Source organism: Mustela nivalis (genome assembly GCF_964662115.1).
Source record: "Mustela nivalis genome assembly, chromosome: 15".
Taxonomy (NCBI): domain Eukaryota; kingdom Metazoa; phylum Chordata; class Mammalia; order Carnivora; family Mustelidae; genus Mustela; species Mustela nivalis.
Window position 1 is genome coordinate 18,355,574 of NC_139034.1, and position 26,014 is coordinate 18,381,587.

At 41.2% G+C, this 26,014-nt stretch overlaps 1 protein-coding gene across 11 annotated transcripts in view; it reads right to left on the reverse strand.

Moving 5' to 3' along the window:
- The window catches only part of STARD13 (StAR related lipid transfer domain containing 13), a 523,725-nt gene that overhangs the window by 117,731 nt on the left and 379,980 nt on the right, over positions 1-26,014 (reverse strand). The window contains exon 1 of one of the 11 annotated variants that reach the window (XM_082700366.1): positions 2,261-2,357. The exons of the other annotated variants lie outside the window; for them this stretch is intronic. The gene's annotated coding sequence lies outside the window, so the exon portion shown is untranslated. Of the gene's footprint in view, positions 1-2,260; positions 2,358-26,014 lie in introns of those variants that run through there. 11 annotated transcript variants of the gene reach the window in all.

Here is a 26,014-nt window from a genome sequence, read left to right on the forward strand (position 1 = left end):
GTGACAGGATATTTAGTTTTGAGATTTGATTCTATTATTCAAGTAAGAGAATTCAGTAAACAGACAAGCAGACAATACATGTAAAGTTAATATCCAGCCTAGTCCAGGCAACATTTAGACAAAAAGTCTATTGATCTAACCCATAGTATAAAACACACTACCTCTCAACTGCTTCTTAAAGTAGTCATTCTTAACCTTTAGATTTCCAAGAATTTTGACACAGCTCTTGCCATTAAACATTTGGCATATGTAAAAACACTTTTTCTTATAATTTCTGAAGTTTTTTAAAGAGATAAGAAGTCACCAAATTGAGAACCCCAGCGGCCCACCTACCGCCCAAGGAAACAAAAACTAAGTAGGTTCTTCCAGCAAAGCAAACTCCATCCACTTCAATACCCTTAAAAGGCCACTACAAAAATGCCTCGGTGACCAGTTGCTTTTAGTCCATGTCAACCTGGGAGCTCTGCTCCACCCTCCAATGGGAAGTCTCAGACGTTGCATGGCGCTAACATCAGACAGATCAGACGGCAATCCGTCAAGCCACGCTCTTCAAAAGTACCAGTCCCAGTCCTCTCTAACCTACCGCAAGGTCTGTCTTGTAGTGAGGGACTCATACTCATCTTACTGTCCTCAACTACAGCTCAAAATATGGTCCCAGCTGCTACAACTCTCTAGATTTAAACCCAGGGCTAATTTGTTCCAGAATTACTTTCCACATCAATGCTCCGAAAATACTCTGCAGGTTTAATCCGAAAGATGGCAAGGAAGCCTCCCTGTGAAAGAGTGAAGCTGGCCTAACGCCTAGGGAAAAGCGAGAATAATTCCAAGTACAGAGTTCTGTCTATGGCACCCCCTCTCCCCCCATGGACAATTCTCTCATCAGCACAGTTGCCTAATATTTCTATTCTGGTTTAACCCGGGCAAAACAGTTCCTTTCAAATGAAGATAAGGTTGACATCTCAAATACCCTAGAGAAGGTAATCTGGGGCTTTAAAACCACTTTCAGTTGGAAATGACCTTGCAGGAGGAAGCAGGAAGGGAGGTAGGAGGCTGGATACATAGATACTAGAGACAAACGTGGCATATTTCCCCAAGTCCCAGTTTAACTAGGACGAGCCCCACAAAGAACAGCTGTCAATTCAACAAGTCTTGACCAAGTGCCAGGAGCTGTGGTCGGGAGCAAGGGTCGACTGATGGTAAGACTGCAAAACAGAGCGCCACGCAGGGCTCCCTGGGAGCTCAAGGCTTGCGGCAGAAACAAGCCCTTTGCGAGCCAACTTGTAATAACAACTTGAACATGTGACTGAATGTGCACGAGTCAGTAAAAGTGACCAACGGAGAGGAAAATTTCACCACCGTTTCTCATTTCCTTGCCTTCAAACACACTATTACACTATTAAATAAGAAATCAAATGGAGAAATATTTGGGGGGTTGCCTAATTCTCCGAGGTCACACCACAGCTTCACACGTTTGAACACAAGATCTCTGCAGTTCCACGGCGTGTCCACTAGAGGCCTGTGAAGAGCTTTCCTCCCCCATCCACAGGTTCATAACCAAAAAGGCCAGAATTAACAAAAATTTAAGAAATGGTGATCAAACGTCAGTAAGGCAAAGATTGAGTTGATAGGTAACCTCTCCACAAGCACCCTAATTGTGGATAAAATAAGCACAACGCAATGGTCTTTCAAAATGCCACCGTCCTGAAATTGTGAAACTTGTAAAACCCCTCATAAGTAATGGGAAGAACCGAGGTAAAGGGGGTAGGGTTTTGAAGGCTTCGGCAACAATTCCAAAAGGCCACCAGGCTCCGGCAGGCTCTGACTAGGCGGAAGTGTACACCAAGGGGGAAGCAGCCCTTATAAAAACCGCCAGGGGCCTGTAGTAGGGGCTTCCAAGGAAAGGGGGGGCGTTCAGATCTTCAAGTGAATACTAACTACAAAAGGCAGGGAACTCACAGAGGGAAGGGTCCTGGGTGGGAAGGCGTCTGGGAAAGTAAACAAAGCAGTAATTTAAGACAGATGGGCCAAGAAAGTACTTCCTAAATAGTGATTCCATGGAAGTAAACAGGGGAGACAGATGAGGTATGGTGTGAGGACAGAGAATGAAACAGACCCTAAGGTGAGAACTCTCAGCTGCAGGGAGAGAGGGTGAGTTAAAGCAAAACAACGAAACGTGCCGGATCTATGAACACAGCTGCAAACTCTGTATGCAAAGGAAGGATTGCTAGAAGAGACCAGGCGCCTTGGACGGTCCTCTTACCATCTCATCAAACGGAACAGTGTCTCATGTCACCGCAGCCCCCCAAAACATAAAGAGAAACACACGAAAATGCACTTCAGCTGCCCTGCGTGTGCACGTGTGTGCACACACACACGTACAGCTTCTGTTCTATTTCCAGAAATGGCCTGTTTTTCACTAGGTTTGGTTAATTAGCAATCAGGAGCTGTATGAGGTTTGAAGAAAGAACTCTTTGTTTGGAAAACCTGTGAAAATATTCCCTCAGCAGCTTGTAACTTTCCCTACAGATCACCCTGGCCCCGAGGACAAGCCCAGGTGCCAGAGGCCCTTGGGATCCCACACAGAGCTCACATTCAAAAGGCAGTTCTCTTTGTTGTCCCCTAGGAGTTAAGCCTTAATGGGTTTACAATTTGCAGGCTTTTTTGGAGAGTGGCTTGGCGGTTGTTGCCGGCTGCCAGAAATTGAGCGGAGACAAGCCCTGGTGAATCCCACAGCTGTTGTGGCTGCTCCGGCTGCTCTGCTGGAGAGAAGAGCAGTTGCCTGAGGCATTTCAAAGATGTGCAAGAACATAGGGACACTTTATGAGTCCTGGAAGTGAATTTGCAATTCCTGTGAACAGATGGTCAGTCCACATGGTGGAAGAAGAATTTCAGAGCTATCCTTCTTCGGTGAAGACCATGGCAAATGGTAATTCACTGAGTCTTTGTGTGCCCATATAAATCCTTTGTGGAAAAAGTATGAAACTATAATGTGATATTATCATCTGTTGCCAGGTAGTGTTACTGTCATCCCCCTGATTTCTAAACCTAAACAATCACAGCTTTCACAGTTATCAACCAGTTCCTGCCCATTTTACTGTCTTTAAAAGGAAAAACGGATGTTGTGCTTCTGGGAGAAATATGGCAAATACTCATCCTGGCTCACTGGGTTTCACGGAGATGTCAGTCAGAATACTGTCCTACTGGGACGCCTGGGTGGCTCAGTTGGTTAAGCGGCTGCCTTCGGCTCAGGTCATGATCTCAGCGTCCTGGGATCGAGTCCCACATCGGGCTCCCTGCTGAGCGGGGAGCCTGCTTCTCCCTCTGCCTCTGTCTGCCATTCTGTCTGCCTGTGCTCGCTCGCTCTCTCCCTCTCTCTCTGATAAATAAATAAAATCTTTAAAAAAAAAAAAAAAAAAAGAATACTGTCCTACTTCGTCCAGCCCTTGTTTCAGAAAATCTTCACCTTAAACTGAGACACATGGACGGTGGGTCAGTGTTGAATGATTCTGAGAGTGGAGAATTTTATAATTTCCTCTTATCAGTGACACCCACCATTCCCCCCACCCCATCCTTCCAGTCAAGGACTGCCTGCTTTTTGAAACACAGAATTCTCTTTTGCTGAAATCTCTGCCTACTTCCTGTTCATTTCATGTTGATTCATCTGAGGATCACATTATCTCTTCTAAAACATTGTTTATTTAGTCCATTATGACGCCCGGGGTCAGTCTCTACTCATTTCGTATCCGAATGATTAATTCGGATGCTTTTAAGTACTCTGACGTACAAAGCAACAGCTAGGCAGGAATCAAGGGTCACAAATGTAAGATGCTAAAAATCTGGTGAAGAAAACAGAAACACTTGGGGAAAAATTCTAATACCTAATTCTAATAACATGTTAGAGGTGTAATCAGAATGCTGTAGGCATTTAAGGGGGGGAAAAGTAATTCTTAATTCCTACTGGGAAGATTGGGACATTAGTTTTGACTGGAACAGAATTTAAGCTGGTCATGTGTAGACTAATCTATCAATCCAGTTTTAAACCAGAAGTCTTGGATCCCCTGAAATCTTTTAGTTGGATACCAAACTACAAACGACAATCAGAACTCAGCATTTATCTCAAGAGTAAGACATGGTGAGGGATAGTCTCGACAGCAGTAGGCTGTGAGTGGTAATGAGTAGGCTGGCCAGGCCCTAAGGTTGCTAACTCAGTGGCCATCCATGCATAAGGTCCTAGGGAAGGGGATCAAGATAATCAGGCAGGACCGCAGGACCCAGACTTTTCACTGTGCTTCTATTTTTGCCCAGCACATCATGTAAGGCACCCCAGAGAAAAGGCTCAGGGCCTGGCTGGTGGTGGTCAGAGCAGCCCTCATTACTGGACATGTATCCTACCGCTTTACAGTTCTCGAACTTAAAGGAGGAACAGATTTAAGGAGTTGGGAAGTTGTATTCCATCTTGAATGGAAGGGAGCTTAATAAAAAACTTATAGCATGCTCTCACATTTATTACCTCACCTTTGAGCCCTCATGAGGTAGGAAACTGAAAGAATAAAGAATGGCCTCACACGGATGGCCAGAAGTTGCAAATGGGATTCAAACTGCCAGTTGTGCTTTCTGACTCCAGGGCCAGTAGCACTTCTCTAACTTTTTAAGATGACTGAGCTTTAACTGAAACTTTAAAGAGTTTAATAACCTAATGGTTCGGTGTCATCTTAGCATGTGTATTCTGTTCAGTCATCTAGATCCCTGGCTAGTATATTAAATCTCATTGACTCCAGGACAGATAAAAAAGCAATCACTCAACCTATAACCACTTGTCTCTTCTCCTTTCCTCCAGAACCATGCAATCATAGTCCAGAAACTTCACAATGTGTATCAAGCACCACTGAATCCACTCTCTGAGGCATCATGAATGAGCCAAAGAAAGATAGGACTAATCACATTTATATGTACAGGTGACTTAAAATTATATGTATACACAGAAAAATTTGCTAGGCTGATTGTAACTGAATAGACTCTTGCTTCTGGGGCCCCCCTGAAGTAGTGATTACATCAAGCAGAAGCTGAATACCTACCCCGCACGATGAAGTACTACTGACTATTACCTGCTTTTGTTGTCATAAATTGGTTTTTCTGTCCCTTTGTCCTCAAGGGGTTTGAATATTGTTTTTCTGAGAAAATGCTCCTCGGGATACAGGGACCTGGCCCAGTTATTTTCAAAGGAAACACCCAGCCGTCCTCTCTTTATAGCTCGATGTCTTCAAACTTATCACAAGTTCTTCCTCTTTAATTCACTGGTTCCTGGATGCCTGGGTGGCTCAGTGGGTTAAGTGGCTGCCTTTGGCTTGGGTCATGATCCCAGGGTCCTAGGATCGAGCCCCACGTCCAACTCCTTGCTCAGTAGGGAGCCTGCTTCTCCCTCTCCCTGGTATTTTGCCTGCTTGTGCGCGCACACACACACTCTCTCCCTCTTTGTAAAATAAATAAAACTCATATTTTAAAAATTCACTGGTTCTCGAAAAAGTTTCTGTCACTCATCTCCCATGCACACTTTCACAACTGGCTGTGGATTTCTGTCAGTCAAATGGGACTCCTTGTTATTCACCCACCTTATAAGATTTTTGAGAAAGTTAACAGCAAAACTTAAGGGAATCATTAGTGAATTGATAGGCTCGTTTCTCATAACTTGTTTTTTAAGGAAAGCTAAAATACTGGGATTGTAGCATTCTGCCTCCAACAAGTTAAGCTCTCTTTGGCCTAAGGTAAGTCACCTAATTTGATATTTCTATCAGTTTCTGTGTGTAAAGCAAGGACAATAATCATTATCGAGCTTACTGGGATTACCCAGTTTAATTAATTCTGACTGAAAAACACCATGAAAAAAAAAACCCCACTCTGTAAATGCTCCATAACAACTGTACACAATCATTAAGTGCTTCTAACTTCAAAACCTATGATTCTTTTTGTAATACATTTATTCATTCTCTGGTTCCTACCCTACCCAGTTCTTCCACTACAAAAATGAATCATTCATGGTGAATTTGTATGTTTTTTTCTGCATTTCTTGCTTTCCAACATTTTAAGGATGTTAAGTATTATAACATTATAAGAAAATGAGAAAAGGCTCAGAAAACTCCTCCTTGTGGTCTCCCTGAGACATCAGTGCAATGGTTCTCAAAGTGGAATCCTCAGACCAGAGCCATCAACAACACTTGAGACCCAGTTTCCAAACTGTGTCCCGAGGTACACTGGGGCACTGTGGTATACTCACAGGGGCACCATGGGACACCTCAAAATTTCAAGGGACTCCCGGCAATACTAGATACCTGTCAGACACTGAGCAAATTACTAGTTCAAGGTGGCTGACAGTTTTGGCATGAGCTCAACAGTCCTTTCTATAACGCTGTATCCTTGCAAAGGCAGGTCTTTCACATTTGCTGTGATAAAAAAGCAAAGGCCATGCTGAAAACCAATGTGGAACAGAAAATAAGGGTGGTGACATCCAACCTGAGTCCAAGGTTTGAGAAGCTGTGCACTGACCAACCAGTGCACACATCCCATTATTAAGTAATTGCAGTTGTTCATGAACTAAAAAAGTGTTTTCTTTCAATTTAAGGGTTATTATTGTTTGAATACCTATTGAGTTGTATATGCTTCTTAAGTTGTTTGTTTGGATCAAACTATTTAATAAACCGAGCTGTTAGGTATTTCTTTAAACCACTGTATCTCAGGACACAGTGAAAACAGTACTAAGACACTGATAGTCCAATGAACCAAGGAGGTTTGGGAACTTTTCTTTTTTTTTAAATTTTTTAAGGATTTTATTTATTTATTTGTCAGAGAGAGAGAGAGGGAAAGAAAGAGCACGCACACAAGCAGGGGAAGCAGCAGGCAGAGGGAGAAGCAGACTCCCCTGCTGAGCAAGGAGCCTGATGCGACTAGATCCCAACACCCTGAGATCATGACCTGAGCCCAGGACAGATGCTTAATTGACTGAGCCACCAGGCCTCCGGTTTAGTAACCTCTGATATGAGAATTGCTACACCTGTAAATCTTAGCCCCCCCCCCCCAGACTTACTGACTCTGAAACCTGAAGTGCTGGGGCGGAGCAGGGAGGGGGGTGGTTAGGGAGGTGGGGGGTAGTGAGGCACCATGACCTCTGTTTTGGCCAGGCCTCCAAGCTATTCTAATGCACATACAAGTTTGAGAACTACTGAGGTAGTGCGCAACCCAAAAGTAAAACTAGTTATGTTAGGGCATGTGGATATTCAGTTCTCAAATTAATATCAAGCCAATCTCAGTTTGCATAAAAAAATACAGAAATGGCCCAACTCAGGCAATAAAAAACCCAACCCAAACCAGTTGGTTTACATACATATATTTCTGTATATATTTTCCAGTTGTTCTGTAATTTTAGAATGATGAAACACACTGAATTGTAAATAATTTGTGCTTTCTCTTTACCCTATGGCATTCTGGAGAGCCCACAATGGCTTTTGATTCCTGAACACTGAATCATTCTATTACTCAGTGTTTCAGATTGTTGAGAATGAATCACATCATTTCTTTCAGAAGGCAAAATTTAAGACTGGCCAGTAGAGCATGATCCCAAATCCCTGGTAGCATCTGATCTACGCTGTCCTCTGCATTTACACAGAACAGGGCATACCTCACACAAGCTGACAGTTTTTCCCTGAAGAAGAGTCAGAAGGGATGCGGGGTGTGAAGACCACCGGGTGTGGTAAAAGCTCATGGTTTCTGAGTGTTAGAGATTCTGAGTAAAATCTCTTCTGCTGAGTAAAAGATCTCAGTATTTCATTCCATTTAATCCCATTAAGCCTTTGTACATATGCAGAGATTTCCAAAGTTTTGAGGACTAAATCAGAAGCTTTCAGCAACAGTCTTCTCTGGGAGGCCTGCTATTTCCTTAGCAGTATGCTGGTCGAATGCTGAGCATAACAAGGAAGCTAGTCAGGAAATCGCAGCCATCAGAATACAGAAGAGAATCTTAATTAACTTGAATCCTCTAATACTGGTGATTTTTTTTTTTTTAGTGCTTAAGTTTGAGGGGATAGAAAGCCAGGGCCACCAAGGACCAAGTGGGCTTCAATTTCTCAAGGCCAGTGAGGCCAGTGTCTTACTAACTCTCTGGCTCACAGGAGTTACTGAAGAGATTTCTTCAGCGTTCTTCCTCAATGCAATAATTTTTAGAAATTAATGTATAGCCGTCTTCTGAGGTCAGCCCAACTTAATTTGCTTCTCCTGAACACTTCAGTCTCCTCTTCAAAGTTTAATACTTTTGGACTCCTGTCTCCTAACTGAAAGTCTTTCTTTGCGTGGATATGCTCTTAACTAAAGTACTTTTCATTTTCTCTGCTTTGTTTCCTTTCTTCTCCATATTCTCATGTACATGATTTCCCCAAACATCTGCACCTTGACCTCTTCTCTTCTCTTCCCACACCAGCCTTCTAGAGAGTCATCCCACCGCTAGGAATTCAACTTTCTCCACTTGCAGGGGATACCCTAATCCCTCTCTGTACTCTGAACCTCTCCATGAAACTCCACCTTTGCCCATTTTCCAAGTCCTAGTCTCAGATACCCAACTACCACCTGACTATTAAGTTGACCTGCACCCCAACTGAACTCAGTATCTTTCCCAGGAGCTAGGATTTGTCTCCTTAACATGCTCGATATTCTTTTTTTTTTTTTTTAAAGATTTTTATTTATTTATTTGACAGAGAGAAATCACAAGTAGGCAGAAAGGCAGGCAGAGAGAGAGAGAGGAGAAAGCAGGCTCCCCGCTGAGCAGAGAGCCCGATGCCGGACTCGATCCCAGGACCCTGAGATCATGACCTGAGCCGAAGGCAACGGCTTAACCCACTGAACCACCCAGGCGCCCCATGCTCAATATTCTTATTTGAACTTCTATTCTCAGCTAACTAGCTAAAACAAACAAAATATATAATGAGGCCACCTTGTAATCCTTATTTTTTAGCCCTCACTTTCACTCAGTTAATTAATTCATAACACATCTATATATTGAGTTTTTGCCAGGTGAAGGTACAAGGTCAGTGTTGGTCATGTAAGACTCAGTCCTTGTATTCTAGAGGGTAAATAGGTTTATTTTGTAATATCTTATTTCTCCTTGCCACATTTTATTTCTACCATTGACACATTTTGGAGTGGCCTTACTTGTCCTCTCTGAACTATTACAATGGACTCTTTTTCTGATCTTTCCATAGCCAACTTCTTGCTTCTCCAGGTAATTCTATACCTTGGTGCTAAATAAACACTCCTAGATTATACCACTCAGCAGTGTGATCCTCTGATCAAAAATTCCCATCTCCCTTTCCTCTCTCCACCCCTGCAAGACCCACTTAACCAATCTTGTCAAAATCTTGTAAGAAAAAGCTTGCCATAACCTCCACTGAAGACACTATGTTCTCTGAAAAAATTTTTGCCTTTAACCTTAACTAACCGGGTTGAAAATGAGTCTTTTGTATCTCAAAATAAAATGAAACATCCTATCTGGAGATAAAAATCAGAGTAAGCCAGGCTTAGAGAACTGTTCAGTAGCACTGACAGCATTTTCACAAGAAGAAATAGATCAAATGATGTCTTGCAGGAATACATCTCGTGTAAACCATAAGGAGTAACTGATTAATATTATTTATGAACATAGCAGTAGGAAGAAGAAATATGACTTGAGCCCACTGACTAGTTGTGGTGAAAAATAACATAAAATTTTCATCTTGAAAATTTTAAGCATACAGTATATGAATGTTACTTATATGAACACTACTGTACAACAGATCTCTAGAGCTTCTCATCTTATAAAACAGTTAACACTTTACCAAGTCCCTATTATCTCCCCCCTCACTCCATCCCCGGCAATCACTATTCTATTTTCTGTTTCTGTGCGTTTGACTACAATGGGTACCTCAAACAAATGGAATCACGCAGTATTTCTTTTTTGTGACTGGCTTATTTCACTTAGTATCACGTCCTCAAGGTTCTCCATGTTATAGCATGTAATTGGATTTCCTTCTTTTTTGGAAAGTGAATAATATTCCATTGTATATATATATGCCACATTGTCTCTACCCTTTCAACTGTTGCTGGAATGTAGATTGCTTCCACCTATTGGCTATTGTCAATGATGCTGCAGTAAATATGGGTGTGTAATATCTCTTGGTATCCTTTTTCAATTCTTGGGAATATATACCAAGAAGTGGGATTGCTGGATCATACGGTAATTCTATTTTTATTTTTTTTAATTTTTTGAGGATATTCCATACTATTTTCCATAGTAGATACACTATTTTGCATTCCCAATAACATTGTACAAGGGTTTTAATTTCTCTACATCCTCACCACACCTGTTATTTTCTGGGTTTTGTTTTGCCTTTTTTTTTTTTTTATAATGGTCATTCTAATGGGTGTGAGATGATATCTCATTGTCGTATTAATTTTCATTTCCTGAAAATTTGTGATGTTGAGCATTTTTCATATGCTTGTTAGTCATTTGTAGATCTTCTTTGGAGAAATTTCTATTCAAGTCCTCTGCCATTTTTTAATCAGGTGGGATTTTTTGTTGTTGTTGAGTTGTAGAAGTCCTTTGTATATTTTGGATGTTAAGCCCTTATCAGATACATGGTTTGCAAATATTTTCTCCCATTCCATAGGTTAGCTTGTCATTCTGTTGACTGTTTCCTTTTCTGTGCACAAGTTTTAGTAGTTTGATTTAATCTCATTTGTCTATTTTTGCTTTTGCTGCCTGTACTTTTGGTGTCATAGCTAAGAAATCATTGCCAAATCCAATGTTATGAAGATTTTCCCCTATGTTTTCTCCTAGTTTTACAGATTCAGGTCTTACTTTTAGGTCTTCAATTCATTCTGAATTATTTTTTGTATACTTTGTAAAATAAGGGTCCAACTTCATTCTTTTGCATATGTAGCTATCCAGTTTTTTTTTTTTTCAGCACTATTTGTTGAAGAGAGTATCCTTTCCCCATTGTATAGTGCCCTTGATGCCCTCATTAAAGATCATCTGTGACCATCCACAGGAGAGTTTATTTCTGGGCTCTCTCTTTTGGTTTATATGTCTCTATGCTAGTGCATACTGTTTTGATTGCTGCAGCTTTGTATTATGTTTTGAAATCAGAACGTGTGGGGTCTCAAGTTTTGTTCTTCTTTCTCAGGATTATTTCACCTATTCAGGGTTCTTTGCGATGCCATGTGAATTTCAGGCTGATTTTTTTTCTGCATTTGAAAAAACTCCAGTGGGATTTGACAGACAGACATTGCACTGAATCTGCAGATTGCTTTGGGTAGTATGGACATTTCAGCAATATTGGGTTTTATAATCCATAAACATGGAATGTCTTTCCATTTGTTTATGTCTTCCTTAATTTCCTTCAGCAAAGTTTAATAGTTTTCAGCATGCAAAATTTCTTGCCACTTTGGCTAAGTTTATTCTTAAGTATTTATTCATTCCTGATGTTATTATAAGGAGAATTGTTTTAATTTTCTTTTGGATTGCTCATTACTATACTCAGTATATAGAAATGCAACTGATTTTTGTGTGTTGCCTTTGTATATAGTTACTTAGGTGAATTTATTTATTAGTTGTAATGTGTTTTTCTGTGTGTAGAGTCTTAGGGTTTTCTACATACAAGAACATGTCATCTGTGAAGAGATACTTTGTTTTTTTTTTTTTTTTTTTTAAAGATTTTATTTATTTATTTGACAGAGAGAAATCACAAGTAGTCGGAGAGGCAGGCAGAGAGAGAGAGAGGGAAGCAGGCTCCCTGCTGAGCAGAGAACCCGATGCGGGACTCGATCCCAGGACCCTGAGACCATGACCTGAGCCGAAGGCAGCGGCTTAACCCACTGAGCCACCCAGGCGCCCAACTTTGTTTTTTTTTTTAAAGATTTTTTTTTTTTTTTTTTGACAGAGAGAGATATCACAAGTAGGCAGAGAGGCAGACACAGAGAGAGGAGGAAGCAGGCTCCCCACTGAGCAGAGAGCCCGATGCGGGGCTCGATCCCAGGACCCTGGGATCATGATCTGAGCCAAAGGCAGAGGCTTTAACCCACTGAGCCACCCAGGTGCCCCTGTGAACAGAGATACTTTTACTTTTTCCTTTCTAATCTGGATGCATTGGTAGAATGATACTATTAATATCATATTACAAATGATAAAATTGTGTTCTTTCAGATTTATGACATTATTGTGAGGATTCTATGGTTTACACATATAAAATTATTTTATAAACTATTTTAGGATCACTGATTTCTACAGTCACTGAACATACTGCCACTCATTGTAAATAGACTCTAAGTTATTTCTTAGGACTCATTGAGGCTGATAAAGACAAAACAAGAGAATGAGTAAAAGGAATCTACTGGATGTTTAAAATCTAGGTAAGAAATAATTTGGACCTTCAGAGTTATTGTGGAGTAACAGAACACAATTGCAAACTAAACTTTGTATTGATGTTAAACTAAAACAAAAGCTTTGACTTGCAATAAAATAACTTTGGGTACTGCTTCAGATGCATTTTCTAGGTGATTTCAGTCTGAATGTATATAAAAATGGAAAAGAAATAAGATGAAATCCTACAAAATTAGTAAGAATTTTATGACTAAAACTATTTTTAAAACACCCTTTCTTTCTTATGTATTAGGTCTGATGTATTCAGAGGTTTAATTGGTATGTCTGTCTGTTTTTCTGTTGTTGGATCTTGCAAGACCCATTAATCCCTCCAAATTAGAAGATACATATTACTAGTTCCTATAGCAAAACTAACACTAATTCCTCCTAAACTGCTGGTTATCGGAAGCATGGATTGAGACTCAGAAAATACTTCTCCATTGAACACTTCTTTCTGACCTACTGCTTATAGGAATTCCTGCTTCCTCTCTACTGCTGTTTTGCCAGCAGAGACAGGACGGGATGATGCCCCCATCATCCCATCCTAGCCCCCACCCCTACAGTGCTAAACACTTCCTCTTTTTCCTCAGTACCCTCTGAATACATCAGACCTAATACATGACCATACTCAGTTTTCCTTCATTTGAATCACACTATCTCCTACCTTTGGCTAGATCCACAAACATTCATTCAACAAACATGTATTGAAACATGTTTTTAAAAAATGTTCAAACATGTTAAAAAGCTTTGAAGTGCAAAATGAAATCGAAACTTTGTGCGTGTCTGTAAGGGAGAGGTAAGCATCAAAGATATATATTTCAGAGTAGAGACTTTCTCTGAAGTCACAGATTCATAAGAGTATGACCAATTCAAAGACCCGAGGAACGCAGTTTATGAGGGTGAAGTGTCCTGTGCGGGAGAATGGCTAGGTTGAGGCCAAGAATGAAGGGCCTTTTACACCACCTTGAGGAGTCTGTAATTTAATCCCATGGACCAAAGAATTAGAGATGAATTGTTTTCTTCTAAAACACCTCTAGCGAAAGTGTGGAAGCTGAACCATAAAGGAGGGAGAACGCCTATTGCTAGGCCACTAGTAGCTACACCACCGGGACAGTGGCAGCCCAGACTGGGTGGGGTGCTGTGGAAGGGTGGGCAAATCAGGTTCCCCAGTGCCCTTCACTTTTCTCGTAACATCTTCTTTTGCAAAACTTGTAGATTTTCATGTTATCAGTGGGCTATAATTTCTTTGGGGGAAAGGAACCACATTGACCTCATTTCCTGTCAAACCCAAACCTGACATGAAATCTAGAATATCTTAGAGGCTTAAGAGACATCTGCTCTGGGAAGGCAGGCAGAAATCACAAGGTAGATGTGAGGTAGAGAGAGATGAAGTTCATGGTTCCAAGGCTCCTTACCTGGGCAATTATGTGGATGGTAATACCTTTATCTGGAAAGGGCATAAAGTGAAAGATGCAAATAAGGATGAGGGAGGTGAGGGTGGAGAGTTAGCAAGTTCTCTGCAGATGAGCTGGTTTTGAGACGCCTGAGGAGCAGCCAGGTAAAGATACCTGAAGTCCATGCCCTTTTGCTTGCCTTTCTGGGGTTGACGAGAGAATACAGGAGGTATTAGTATAATTGCTGACTGACAACTGCTATGTAGCTGGCACTTTGCTAAGTGGGTCTAGACACACTGACTCTACCTCTCCTAACAATCATGATAACGGGGCATCACTCTCAAGAGATGAGGAATTTAAGCTTGAATAGGTTAATCATTTCTCCAAGATCATGTTACTAAGAAGCAGTAAAGTGGGATTTGAATTCAGGTCCTCCAAACTTTGAAGTTATTAGTCACTTTCTTACCGCCTTCCGCCTCTCCTCACCATCTCGCCGCTTCACTCCAGCACCTTATAGTCCACTCTCTATGGACACTTAGCAAGAGACCTGCATTAATTTCTCCCAGTGCAGTATGCTCCTTTGCAGTTTGACTGACCACTCCTTTTATCAAAAGAGCTCTTGAATCTGGGCTTGGTGGTGTGAATTGCTCAGACCAGCAAACAAAGCAGAAGCGATATGGTGCAACTTATGAGCCTAGGGTTGAAGAGTTCTTTTAACTTCCACACTGACCCTTTTGGAACCATGAGACAAGAAGCCCAGGCTAGCTTCCCTGAGGATCAGAGAACACATAGAGACAAGCCTAGCTGACAACCAAACCAAACCACCAGGCACATGAGGGAGGCAGGATTGGTCACTAGACTCCACCAAGCTTCCAGATGACTTTTGGCATATGAGAGAACAGCAGAAGAACCTAGTAGCTGAGCCCTGCCCAAACTGCCAACATACAGAATTGTGAACCAATAAATGATTATTGTTTGCAGTCATTAAGTTTGGAGTGGTTTGTTACTTAGCAAAAGATAACCGATATAACTCTACCCTCAGATATATCCATTGAGCTGTCTCTGATGAGAGAAGGAAACTCCTTATCACTAGGAGAGAGGAAGAAAGTGTCACATGTCAGAGGCAGTTCTAGACATTTCAATTTATTTGAAACATCTGCATCTTTTTGCTAAAAATAATAGAGAACTATTAATATTGTATAGTTGAGTTTCACTATGAGTTAAACAGGTTATTGTAGGTCAGTAGGAAATTCAGCATGCTTGACTGTTGGGTAATGTTCCTCATTGAATCAACTCATTTATAAACTCACATGTTGGTAAGCTAAGGGTGATATTTCCTAAGACATGATACTTCCACCTCATAAAAGCAGATCAGACAGAAAAGAGAGGACAGTGAGAAATCAGACAGAACACAGTCCCCTTCTGCATTTTCATCCTTGCAGGAACGTTTATGAAAGGAAGAATATCCTGCAACTGCAAAAGATTGCAGATGTGCTTCTAAAGTCTTGTGTTCTGGGAAGAGAATGACTTTCAGCCGTAATTGAATCATTCGGGACCACATTCTGTGGGCACCCTAAGGTGATTATGCTCAGAATGGAGGCTTTCAGAATGTCATTTAGCAAAGGAAAACATGGCTGGATACCAGTAATAAACTAATGCCCTCGAGGTACTCATTTTTTATAGCAACCTAATTGAAATGTACAAATTGCATAATGCTCCCTTCTTGTGAGAGGGGGCAGGCCTGAAATTCAGATGATTGATTCTGAAATTTAGCCACTAAGATAAGGTTTCTTCTTCAACAGAAAATATGTCACTGATCTAATTTCCGAGCAGCCAAGATAAGTGGAACTGTCATTCTGTCCTCCTATTGGAAAGATCCTTTGTCTTCCACATGAAAAGAAAGCTGCACAGACACATCTTTTTTTTTTCTAAAATAGATTTCTGCTCTTTCATTCATTCTTTTTTTTTTTTTTAAGTAATTTAAAAAGTTGATTAAATTAACTGGTCAGCTCAAGGCCAGATTCTGCTTTTAAATGCACACTTGTGGTTACCGTATGCAGCAGAAGAGAGATATGGCCTAAGGACAACAATTTTATTTTATTCACTGTAGAAGTGGGGATATTTGGAAGGTGCATAAAGGGGGAGGGACAGGCCTGCCTGTTATGCAAAGCAACATCACAAAGAATGAGCTCAAGCTTGGCGATTTCTTAAAAATTATAATTCCCTTTTGTGTGTGTGAGTAGAAGGGCAATTGTACTTTATTCACAGGTATAAATGCTTTGTCTTTCTTCTGAAACAAAAGATAATAAATCCCAGGGCTACAATTTAAGACCTGAGTGTCAGAGTGAACCAAGAGGAAATGACTTAAGATGAATAAGTAACTGTCTTGTTTCACAAAGGAGAGATGTGTGACCATCCTTAAGTTAGGGTTGGATAAAACATGACCTATTCATTCACTTTGTATGTACCTAATGCACCCAGAAACAAGCATACAGATCTCTGGTCATTGTCGGCTGGAATGTATTAGATCATGAGCTTTGTATGGCTGTCTTTGTCTAGGTCTGAATGTCTAGGAGTAGAAAAGCAACTCCTAAAATTGCTGCTTTCTTTTAATGAACACACCCAACCAAATTCTAGTTTTATATCTCAACCAACAACTTTTTTTATTTTATTGAATTCTACTGAATAAATATTTGTTGAGCACTTCTGGTGATGAACACCAGTGTGTAGACACAACAGAGGATGCAAAGACACATAAGACATTCTCAAACTTCACTCAGCTTATTGGACAGATAAGTTAAAAACATTCATGACCATAAGACAAACACAAATAGGCAGAAAAAATGAAAGAGAGAGAAAAAGAGAGAGAGGACAAAACAACACACAATGGGGTTTCAAAGACAAGAAGGAATTCATCTGCTGGCAAGAGAATTAAGATTGCTTTATGGCAAAAGAACCTCAAAGGACAGCTATAATTTCAATAGGCAATGATGAAATAATGGGGGCATGGTTAGGGAGAGTTATGGATTGTTCCAGTTTAACGGAATAGCTGGAAAAAGGCCCAGAAGAGAAAGTGCACCGTGGTTGAGTCTGGCTGGAGCCAGGGTTCCAGGAGACAGAAAATTAAAATGCAGGGAAGCTCTAAGGAAGGAGTCAGGGCTTAAGTTAGTAAGTAATGGGGAGACATGAGGAGCAGAGTGCTCTGACAGCTGGATAAGCTTCAACAGGAAGCTTCTCCAACACTGTTTCCATGACAGTTGTGCCATCATGACCAGCACCCTTTCATTCATTGGAAGCTAGTATTTTTGCAACATTTTTCAAGGTACCCCAAAGTTCTACTATCGATAATATATTTAGATAGAAGATATATAGATAAAAGCAATATGCAAAACTATACCATCTCAGCTATCCATACATAACTGCATAATCCCATACTTGTGAGTGCTGGAAACAGGACTCACACACACTGTTGCCATCTCCTCAAAGGTATGATTCTCAACATTGGCTACATGTCCCATCATCTGAGGTGCTTAGAAAACAATGTCAGTGTATGGTGACTAACATAACATAATAAAAAATAATAAAAAAAAGGGGGGGGGCGCCTGGGTGGCTCAGTGGGTTAAGCTTCTGTCTTTGGCTCAGGTCATGATCTTAGGATCCTGGGATCGAGTCCCGCATCTGGCTCTTTGCTCAGCGGGGAGCCTGCTTCCCCCTCTCTCTTTGCTTGCTTCTCTGCCTACTTGTGATCTCTCTCTCTCTCTCTCTCTGTGTCAAATAAATAAATAAAATCTAAAAAACAAAAAACAATGTCAGGACTGCATACCTCAGACCACCCCCAATTGATGGGTCTCGACACCTTAGGTTTTTGATTTTGTACTTTTGAAAGTTTCATTTATTTGTCAGAGAGAGAGAGAGAGACAGAGAGAATACAACCTGGGGAGCGTCAGGCAGAGGGAGAAGCAGGTTCTCCACTAAGCGGAGAGTCCAACCTGGGCTCAATCCCAGAACCCTGGGATCATGACCAGAGCAAAGACTAAGCCACCCAGGTACCCCAACCTTGGGTTTTAGTAGCCTAGGTGATTCAAATGTGCTGACAATGTTGGGGCCACTCATGCAAAAAACTTTTCATTCAGTCAATTTAAAGGATCTTCTGAGGGGTCCTTATATATTACAGCACTTCAAGACCCAACAGACCAGAAAAATTAATTTTTAATAAAAGGACATATGACATTTTAAATTTAGATTTCCACTGTGATCTTGGGTTTTGAATGAGTCAGGACTATCATCAGGAAGAAGAGGAAGATAAAAAAGGAAGAAGAATGTAACACAGGAAGGGAACATAACCTAGATGGTTAATGACAAAGGAATTTTTAGGTAATACATAAAACCAAGCAATTCTGGGTATGTGTGATGTTTTAGAGATTTGTCCACTGTGGTGTCAGACAACAAACCCCGGACTCTGGCCTTTGGATCCCGAGTTACCTCCAACTGGGGTCAACACTTGGATCAGGGAGGGGAGGAGGGGCCTCTAGCAGGAAGTCTAGTGACCTTGACTCTGCATTGATTCCACCCACTCCTCCATTCCTCTTCCTTATTTCTTTTTGTCTCTCTTTTCTTGTTTGTTTGTTTGTTTCTTTTCTTGCATCCCTCCCCTGTTGTTGTCCCCTATTTGCTCCACATTTTGTTCTTTCCTCTTCTTTCCCTGCTTCTCCATCTTTCTAATCACTTTTTGTTCTCATCCGTACCCTCTTCTTAATTAACCCCCAAATCTGAATTACACAATATTTTAAATTACTAGTCATGTTTATTGAGTGGGTTTGATGTTCTTCAGTCTTACATTTTAGGGTGCCAAAGTGAACATATTATCTAGTTCTCTTTAAAATAAAAAATGTAATCTAAGTTGCTCTTCACTAATAAATGGGGCAGTAATTCTTTTTTTTTTTCAAGACTTTACTTATTTATTTGAGAGAGAGAGCAAGGGGAGTGGCTGAGGGAGAGGGAGAAGCACACTATTTCCTGAGCAGGGAGCCTGATGCGGGGCTCAATCCCAGGATCCCAGGATCATAACCTGAGCTGAAGGCAGATGCTTAACTAATTGAGCCACCCAGGCACCCAGTGGCAGTAATTATTGACAAAAGAATACGAAATAAAACTCTCTATCCTCCTGTCCGATATTACTGATAAAAGAGAAGAAATTAATGCTACAGGAAGCATTACAGGACGCTATTGCTTCCTAAATACTCATGAAGTGTATTTCATGCAAATTCTCATGAAAAATATTTGACATTCTTCATGGCATTGAAATGATTGCCAGTTTTATAAATTAAAATGAGAAAAACAAGTTCATAACAAAATAACAGCATTTCCCAAATGTTGGGAGGATTTAGGAGCAGGGAAATCAACACACACCCGGAGATTATCACCAGCCATATCCAGCTGTCAATGAATTTCAATCTCAAGAAAACACATTATCAAATGACAGCCTGGTTGACCAAAGAGAAAACACAACACCATCTATACAAATTCTTGACCTTATATTAGCAGTTGGTCTTTTTTTTTTTCTGCTTGTAATGGGTTTCCTATGCCCATAATTTCTTAAGGGTGAATCTCAAAAAGTAAGATGCAATCGGGAGGGAGATAAACCATAAGAGACTCTTAATCTCACCAAACAAACTAAGGTTTGCTGGGCAGTGCCGGGGTAGGGAGAGGTTGGTTGGGTTATGGACATTGGGGAAGGTATGTGCTATGGTGAGTGCTGTGAAATGTGTAAGCCTGATGATTCACAGACCTGTACCCCTGGTGCAAAGAATACATTATATGTTAATTAAAAAAATCATTTCTTCTAAGAATCCTTCCTTCATTTCACCTATTTTCTTTAATGCTTTCTTTTTTCAGGGTTTCCTTGGCCACCTACAATGTGCCAGGCAGTTTGGGGGTGGAGGCAATTTACCAACATTGTTCTAATCACTGCGACAATTTTGTGATGTGGATATTCAGAGCACCAATTTAGCACAAGGAAATTAAGGCTCAGAAATGGTAAGTGAACTGTCTATGTCACAATAAACATAAGAGTTGCTATTCAAACCCAAATGCTTAATTCTGATGCCAGTGTCCTTTTCACTTCCTCATAATCTCCCCTCTCTGTTCCTTCCCAATGCCTTCATAAACTAATTATCTAATTTGTTATTAGAGTAAAAGACTAAATCAGACCAAAATAGGAAAAAAGAAAAATTCTAGGAAAGCATGTTCTCAACATCTGAGCAGTAGACATTGCTGGGTATTGTTAAGAAAAATCAGCTACTCTAGGATACTAATTTTCTCCCACTAGTTCCTATTTACCAAGCCAGAAGTATCCCATTATTATCCAGTAATGAGTGTTGCCCTCAATCCAGAAAACAGTGCTGCCCTATTAAGAGTTATGGAGGTGACATGGATTTACTAGCATCTTTGCTTCAGAATCCATGCTGGTCCAGATAGAGCCTAAGACTACATGCTTTTCAAACCATTGTTTCATATTGCTGGGACTTCAAACCCACCGGAAACCCTATTAAGTCATGCCGTCCCATTCTGTACCTATATCTTGATAAACTTAAATGAAAGGGTTTACATTTATTCCTGTTTAATTTCAACCCGTACTTTGCGTCCACTGTTCCATCTTGTTGAAATCTTTTATACTTCTTCCTCTGGCAACTAATCCACCAGCTCTCTCCCCAGGAAGCACACAGCCTTTCCGTACATGCTACCTCCCCGCTGCCTGCCTCCCAAAGCCCCTAGGTCTCCAATTCAACACACCTGTATTCTTGTTTGCTAGACTTTCCGCTACACAAGGACAAGGCCCTTATCTGTCTTGTTCACTGATGAATCCTGAACTCTGACATAGGGCCTGGCATGGTGTAGAAGCCCGTATGTTTTGAACAAATGAATGAATAAAAGGATGGGGGAAATGGAGACAGGACTGGGAAAGAAAGGGAAGGGAAGAGAAGGAGACGAAAGGAAAACATTATGGAGGAAAGGAAGAGAACAGGATGAGTTCGGGAAATAGAGCTTGGATGCAATTTGGTATCTAAAATGCTTGAGCGACAAATCATTTAACATCTCTGAGCCTCACATTTTATTTACGAAATATGATCATATCAACCTTATAGGGTTGAGCAGAGAATTAAAGGAGATGGTGTATGTGCAAACATCTAGTGTACAGGGGGTGGGATGCAGGGCAGGCCAGCAGGCTCCCTAGGCTTCCAAGGCTGCAAATGGGATCCAACAGCAAGAGTACATGGTGTAGAGGCCCCTCAAATGGCTGGAGGAATTAAGCTTTGTCCTCATGGCATTGACTCTCTTTCTAAATGAATCACTTCATTATAACGGAGCATTTACCAGGACGGTGTGCCGGGGTGGGGTGAACCATCCTCCCCTTCCATGGTCAACAGGAGAAAGCCCTGTGCACTCAGTACAGTTAGAAAGCCTGAATAGCCACTAATTTTCAGAGCTTTTGGCCTGAGTATCATTTATTTTTGTATTTTCAAGGAGGAAGTACACAAGACATCATTATGTTAGCAGCACATAATGAGCTGGTAGACCCTTGGTAAGTGGACGCACATGTGTACACCTTCAAAAGCTTCTCTTTTTGTCAAAAGGTTAACTGGCTGTTTGTAAAAAGTATAGGCATACTTTAGGTTGGGTTATTTCTTCCCGTGATGGTAAGCTATAATGAAATGCATTTTTAATGTGAGATGGGAATTTTAAAAGCCTATTTTCTGCAAGCCTCCGATTTGGCACCCTCTTCAGCTTGTCAAGTAATGCTGCTACTTGAATTGAACAAAATAACATTTAATCCTGAACACCATTTCCAAAGTAAATTCCCTTCCTTTTCAAAATAGACAAACTAGCGAAACTTTACCTCTGCAGATTTCTGATCAAGCCTAAAAAATCAAAACAGTAAGTGTTATTTACCCTGAAAGGCTACAGATATAAAAATAATCACATATTAAAGAAGGCCTTCATGTTACTCCTATATTTCCCATACAATAAATGGCCGTCTTATCTGGGGTGCTTGGGTACCTCAGTTCTTGGTTTCTGGCTCAGATTATGATCTCAAGGGTCACAGATTCAGCCCCCATATCGGGCTCCATGCTAAGTGGGGAGTCTGCTTGAAATTCTCTCTCCCTCTGCCCCTTTCCCCATGTGCAAGGGAGTGCAAGTGTGCACGGGCATGGGTGTGTGTTCTCTCTTTCTCTCAAATAAGTACATCTTTTTTTTTTTTTTTTAATTTAGTCGACAGAGAGACAGCGAGAGAGGGAATACAAGCAGGGGGACTGGGAGAGGGAGAAGCCAAACTCCCCCTGAGCAGGGAGCCAGATGTGGGGCTTGATCCTAGGATCCTAGGCTCATGACTTTACTTACCTGAAGGCACACACTTAAACACTGAGCCACCCAAGCGCCCCCTAAGTTCAAGGAAGATGTTATGACTAGGCCTTGCTCAATGGTGATATCAATAGAAATGTTAAAAGGATTGAAGTTCTCTGGTTAGCTTTCTACAAAAGACCAACCTCCTTGAGGGCCCTCACAGGCAACCCCATCAGAAGCCCTCTCATTCTTGAGAGCTTTTTCTGTATCTTCACTTAATAAACTTCTCGCTTTACTCACACACACACACACACACACACACATGTACACAAAGGATACATCATCATCACCTTCTAATTCAATTTATTCTGGTTAAATACAGGACTCACCCAAGACTTTGAAGAGCTCTTCTCTCTCAGAAGCTGTCCTTTATTTGGAATTCCCTGATTAATCCCTTCTCGGCGGCCACACCTCCATGTCCAGCCTATTTCTGCCGAGGGGCAAGGAGGACAGGGGTGAGGCTGGCTGGGGTGGCGTGAGGGCGGTGAGAGCTGGGTGGAAGCAGCGATAACAGTGCTAGACATTCCATTTAGAACACCGAAATAGCTGCACAGCAGACCTCTTGTCATTTGTTTTTAACCGCACTGAGTGACTAAGAAAGTTTTCACTCCACGGGCTGTATTTAGTTCTCTCCCTTCCGCATGTTTTTAAATGTCCTGGGCAGTCAGTTTCAGCTCTGAATACTTTCTCACTTCACAAATCCCAATGTTCAAGATTTCTACACACTAGGTTTCCAACACAGTGCTGAACTGGCCAGGAGAACCAATTTCGGGAGTGTAAATAGAAGGAACCCAGCAGGTACCTATGTATCTTATGTGAACTACAGGTGAATTGTCCATCATCAAACTACTGAAGGTCTCATACAGAAGAAGGACATCTGTTTAGATATAATTTTGCCCACATCAAATAACTTAGCAAGACTTTCATCTGAAAGTACTTTCCCAATTAAATTGGATTCTGTGCAAGTCACAGAAATTTGTATGATTAGGGCTGTAAGGGGCAGAAATGTGTCTCCTTTTGCATAAGAGCACCAGAGAGTTGGAAAGTTAGAGAAAAACGTCAGCATCCACTCCACTGGAACAGATTATCCCTGCCCATCCCCTTCACATTTTCAGATTACTTTAGGAACATTATAAATAGATCACCGCCATGCAATTTTGCTGCCACACCTACATCACAATGTCATAAGGCATTTCCAAGAACCAAGAAAGAATCTTAGCACCGTGCATGTTCTCTGCCCACATCACCACAGAATGGGGGCTTCTGTGGTCTTAAGGAGATGGCTGTGGACCACCTGGGTTTCCTAAGAGACTCAGACCCTGGTGGAAATACAGGTGCTACAGTCCTCTTTCAATCATGGTTTTATGGTTTTACACTCACTACTCTTATCCTTCTCTTCAATTTCCTGCAATTAAAGAGAGATATCAACACACAAACCATTTCTTAAAATATTTTAAGCCAATGGACAGCATAAACATTCCTGATCCTGATCACTTATCAGCTAATTGCATCAGCTAAGGAGAAACAGAATTATCCCAATGAACATGTAGAACTCAGATTAAACACTAAATGAGTGCTTCACCCTCAATGTGGGCTATAGGACTTATTTGTGACCTTGATTGAGCATGAAGCCTAGATGTAACTACAGGGCTGGTGGACAAGGGAGAGCTCTTCTAAGGGTTGAGGCTGTCCATCCAGGGACAAGGTCAGGGTGGTCTTCTCAGTCAGTTCCTCTGACACTCACACTTGTGTGCTTTCCTATCTCCCTAACAAGGACCCCATCCAACAGTGGAGGTAAACTCTATTGATTTATGTCACATGTATTTCTGACTTATAATCATATTTCCAAAACTGAGAATTAAACTTTCAAAACATTAAAAATTAAACATGTTTGGATTTCGACTACACTGAAAGGATAAAAATAAAGGTCTCAAAAAATAAATAAATAAAAAATAAAGGTCTCTCTCCTGTGGAAACAAGTTGGCTGAGCAATGAGCAAAACATAAAGGGTTACTGTCAACAGGTCTGCCGCAGTCCCCAGTAGAAACACACACCTTCTTGGGGGAGGTTGCTAACTGGCAACCTCCTGAATATACCTGAATATACCTTGCTAGTACCTGAATATAGGTACTAGCAAGATGCTAAATGTCCTGTGTAGGGTGACCACGTGGCCCAACCTCTGTGGGACTATCCCAGTTTTAGCACTGAAAGTACAATGTTCCAGAAAAGCCCTGGGTCCCGACAAAGCAGATCAGTTGAACCCTACCAGGTGGAACACTATGCTAATAAGACAGTGGGTCACTAAGCAGACAAGTCCGAGCACAAGACAAGTTCAAGCCAGCAGAAAAGGATAATTCGTAGACCTGACATGTCAGACACCTGAGTGGAGCTGAAAAGAGAAGGTGATGTCAGGACAGTAGGTTCTGACCATGCTGAAGAGAGAAGTGGATGTGACCCTGGGTGCCTTTATGGATACTGTTAAGGCATCACTGTGCTGTATTCTCTTTATAATGATCTGTTTAGGCTCATCTTACATCTCCCAGTCACTTCTTTGGTGTCACCTGTATCTGAGTGTTTGAAAGTGCCCTCTGAATGCAACAAAGCTGAAAATTTCATGCAGATGTATGCACGATTCATATCCAGAAAGATCCAAGTGTTGTTTCTCTCCTTGGCTTTCAATAGGGGATAGGTAAGTCCTCATGTTTAGGATGGGAAGCAGGACTTTCACTATTATGAAGATTTGTCAGGTGCCCCAGTCTCTAAGGAGAACCACTCACACCTGGGGCCAAGTTCCTTCCTCCAGGGCTTGCGAGGGGCAAGGAGGACAGCCATCAAGCACACCCCTGCCCACTCTCCCTAAGTCTATGTAAGGAGGTCAGTGAAAAATAAGGCATTCATGGTCAAGTGAGTCTTGCTGGCAATTTATTTTACCAAATACTACTCTCTTGTCATAAAGGCAAAGTCTTCAGAGGCTGCTAGAGACAGGAAAAATCAGACTGAGTTAGAGTGACCCCAAAGATACCTCTTTGTCACCAATGGGTGAGAATTATATACAAAAAGATCTCCATCCTTATCCTTCTCAGCCACACTCCTTCCAGAGCAAGGAGGGGTTGATTAACTGTATATAACACGGGCTTGCTTGTAACCATGGAGGAAGAGACCAGTTCTTGGTTTTACCCATTTTTAGTTGTGGAGAATGCACTAATTAGAAGTCCTTCTGCTTACGTTTCCCAAACTGACATTCATAATGATGGTCTACAGGTAATGTAAGAGCCTTCGTAAACACCGAAGAAAGAGAACAAAAGAGTCTAAGAGTCAGGTCCATTTTTATATTAAATATAATTAAAAATAGAGGTGTAGAAATACAAGTTGATTAACTTCATCTGATTACTTTCCAGCTAGGCCCACAGAAATACTAACAGAGCGGAGCATATACTTGACAACAACAACAACAAATTTCCAAAACTAATTTTCAAACTTGATTTCATGGAGTGCCAAGTTCTGAATGTGCCTCACCCCCAAGCTGTATGTAACCACTCTGATATGCAAATTTGAACAGGGTTGAGACTTAAGAGACGATAACAGATAGATAAGGTGCATTTCTTCAACTGTTTCTGCTTGCTCAGCCTCCTTGGAAGGCTCGGGCTGGCCTAGGGGGCCCAGAGGCTCCTCCAGCGACCCATTCAACAGTGCTTCCATTTTTTTTTTTTTTTTTTAAGACAACTTTAAGATTTTACTTATTTATTTGACAGAGAGAGATCACAAGTAGGCAGAGAGGCAG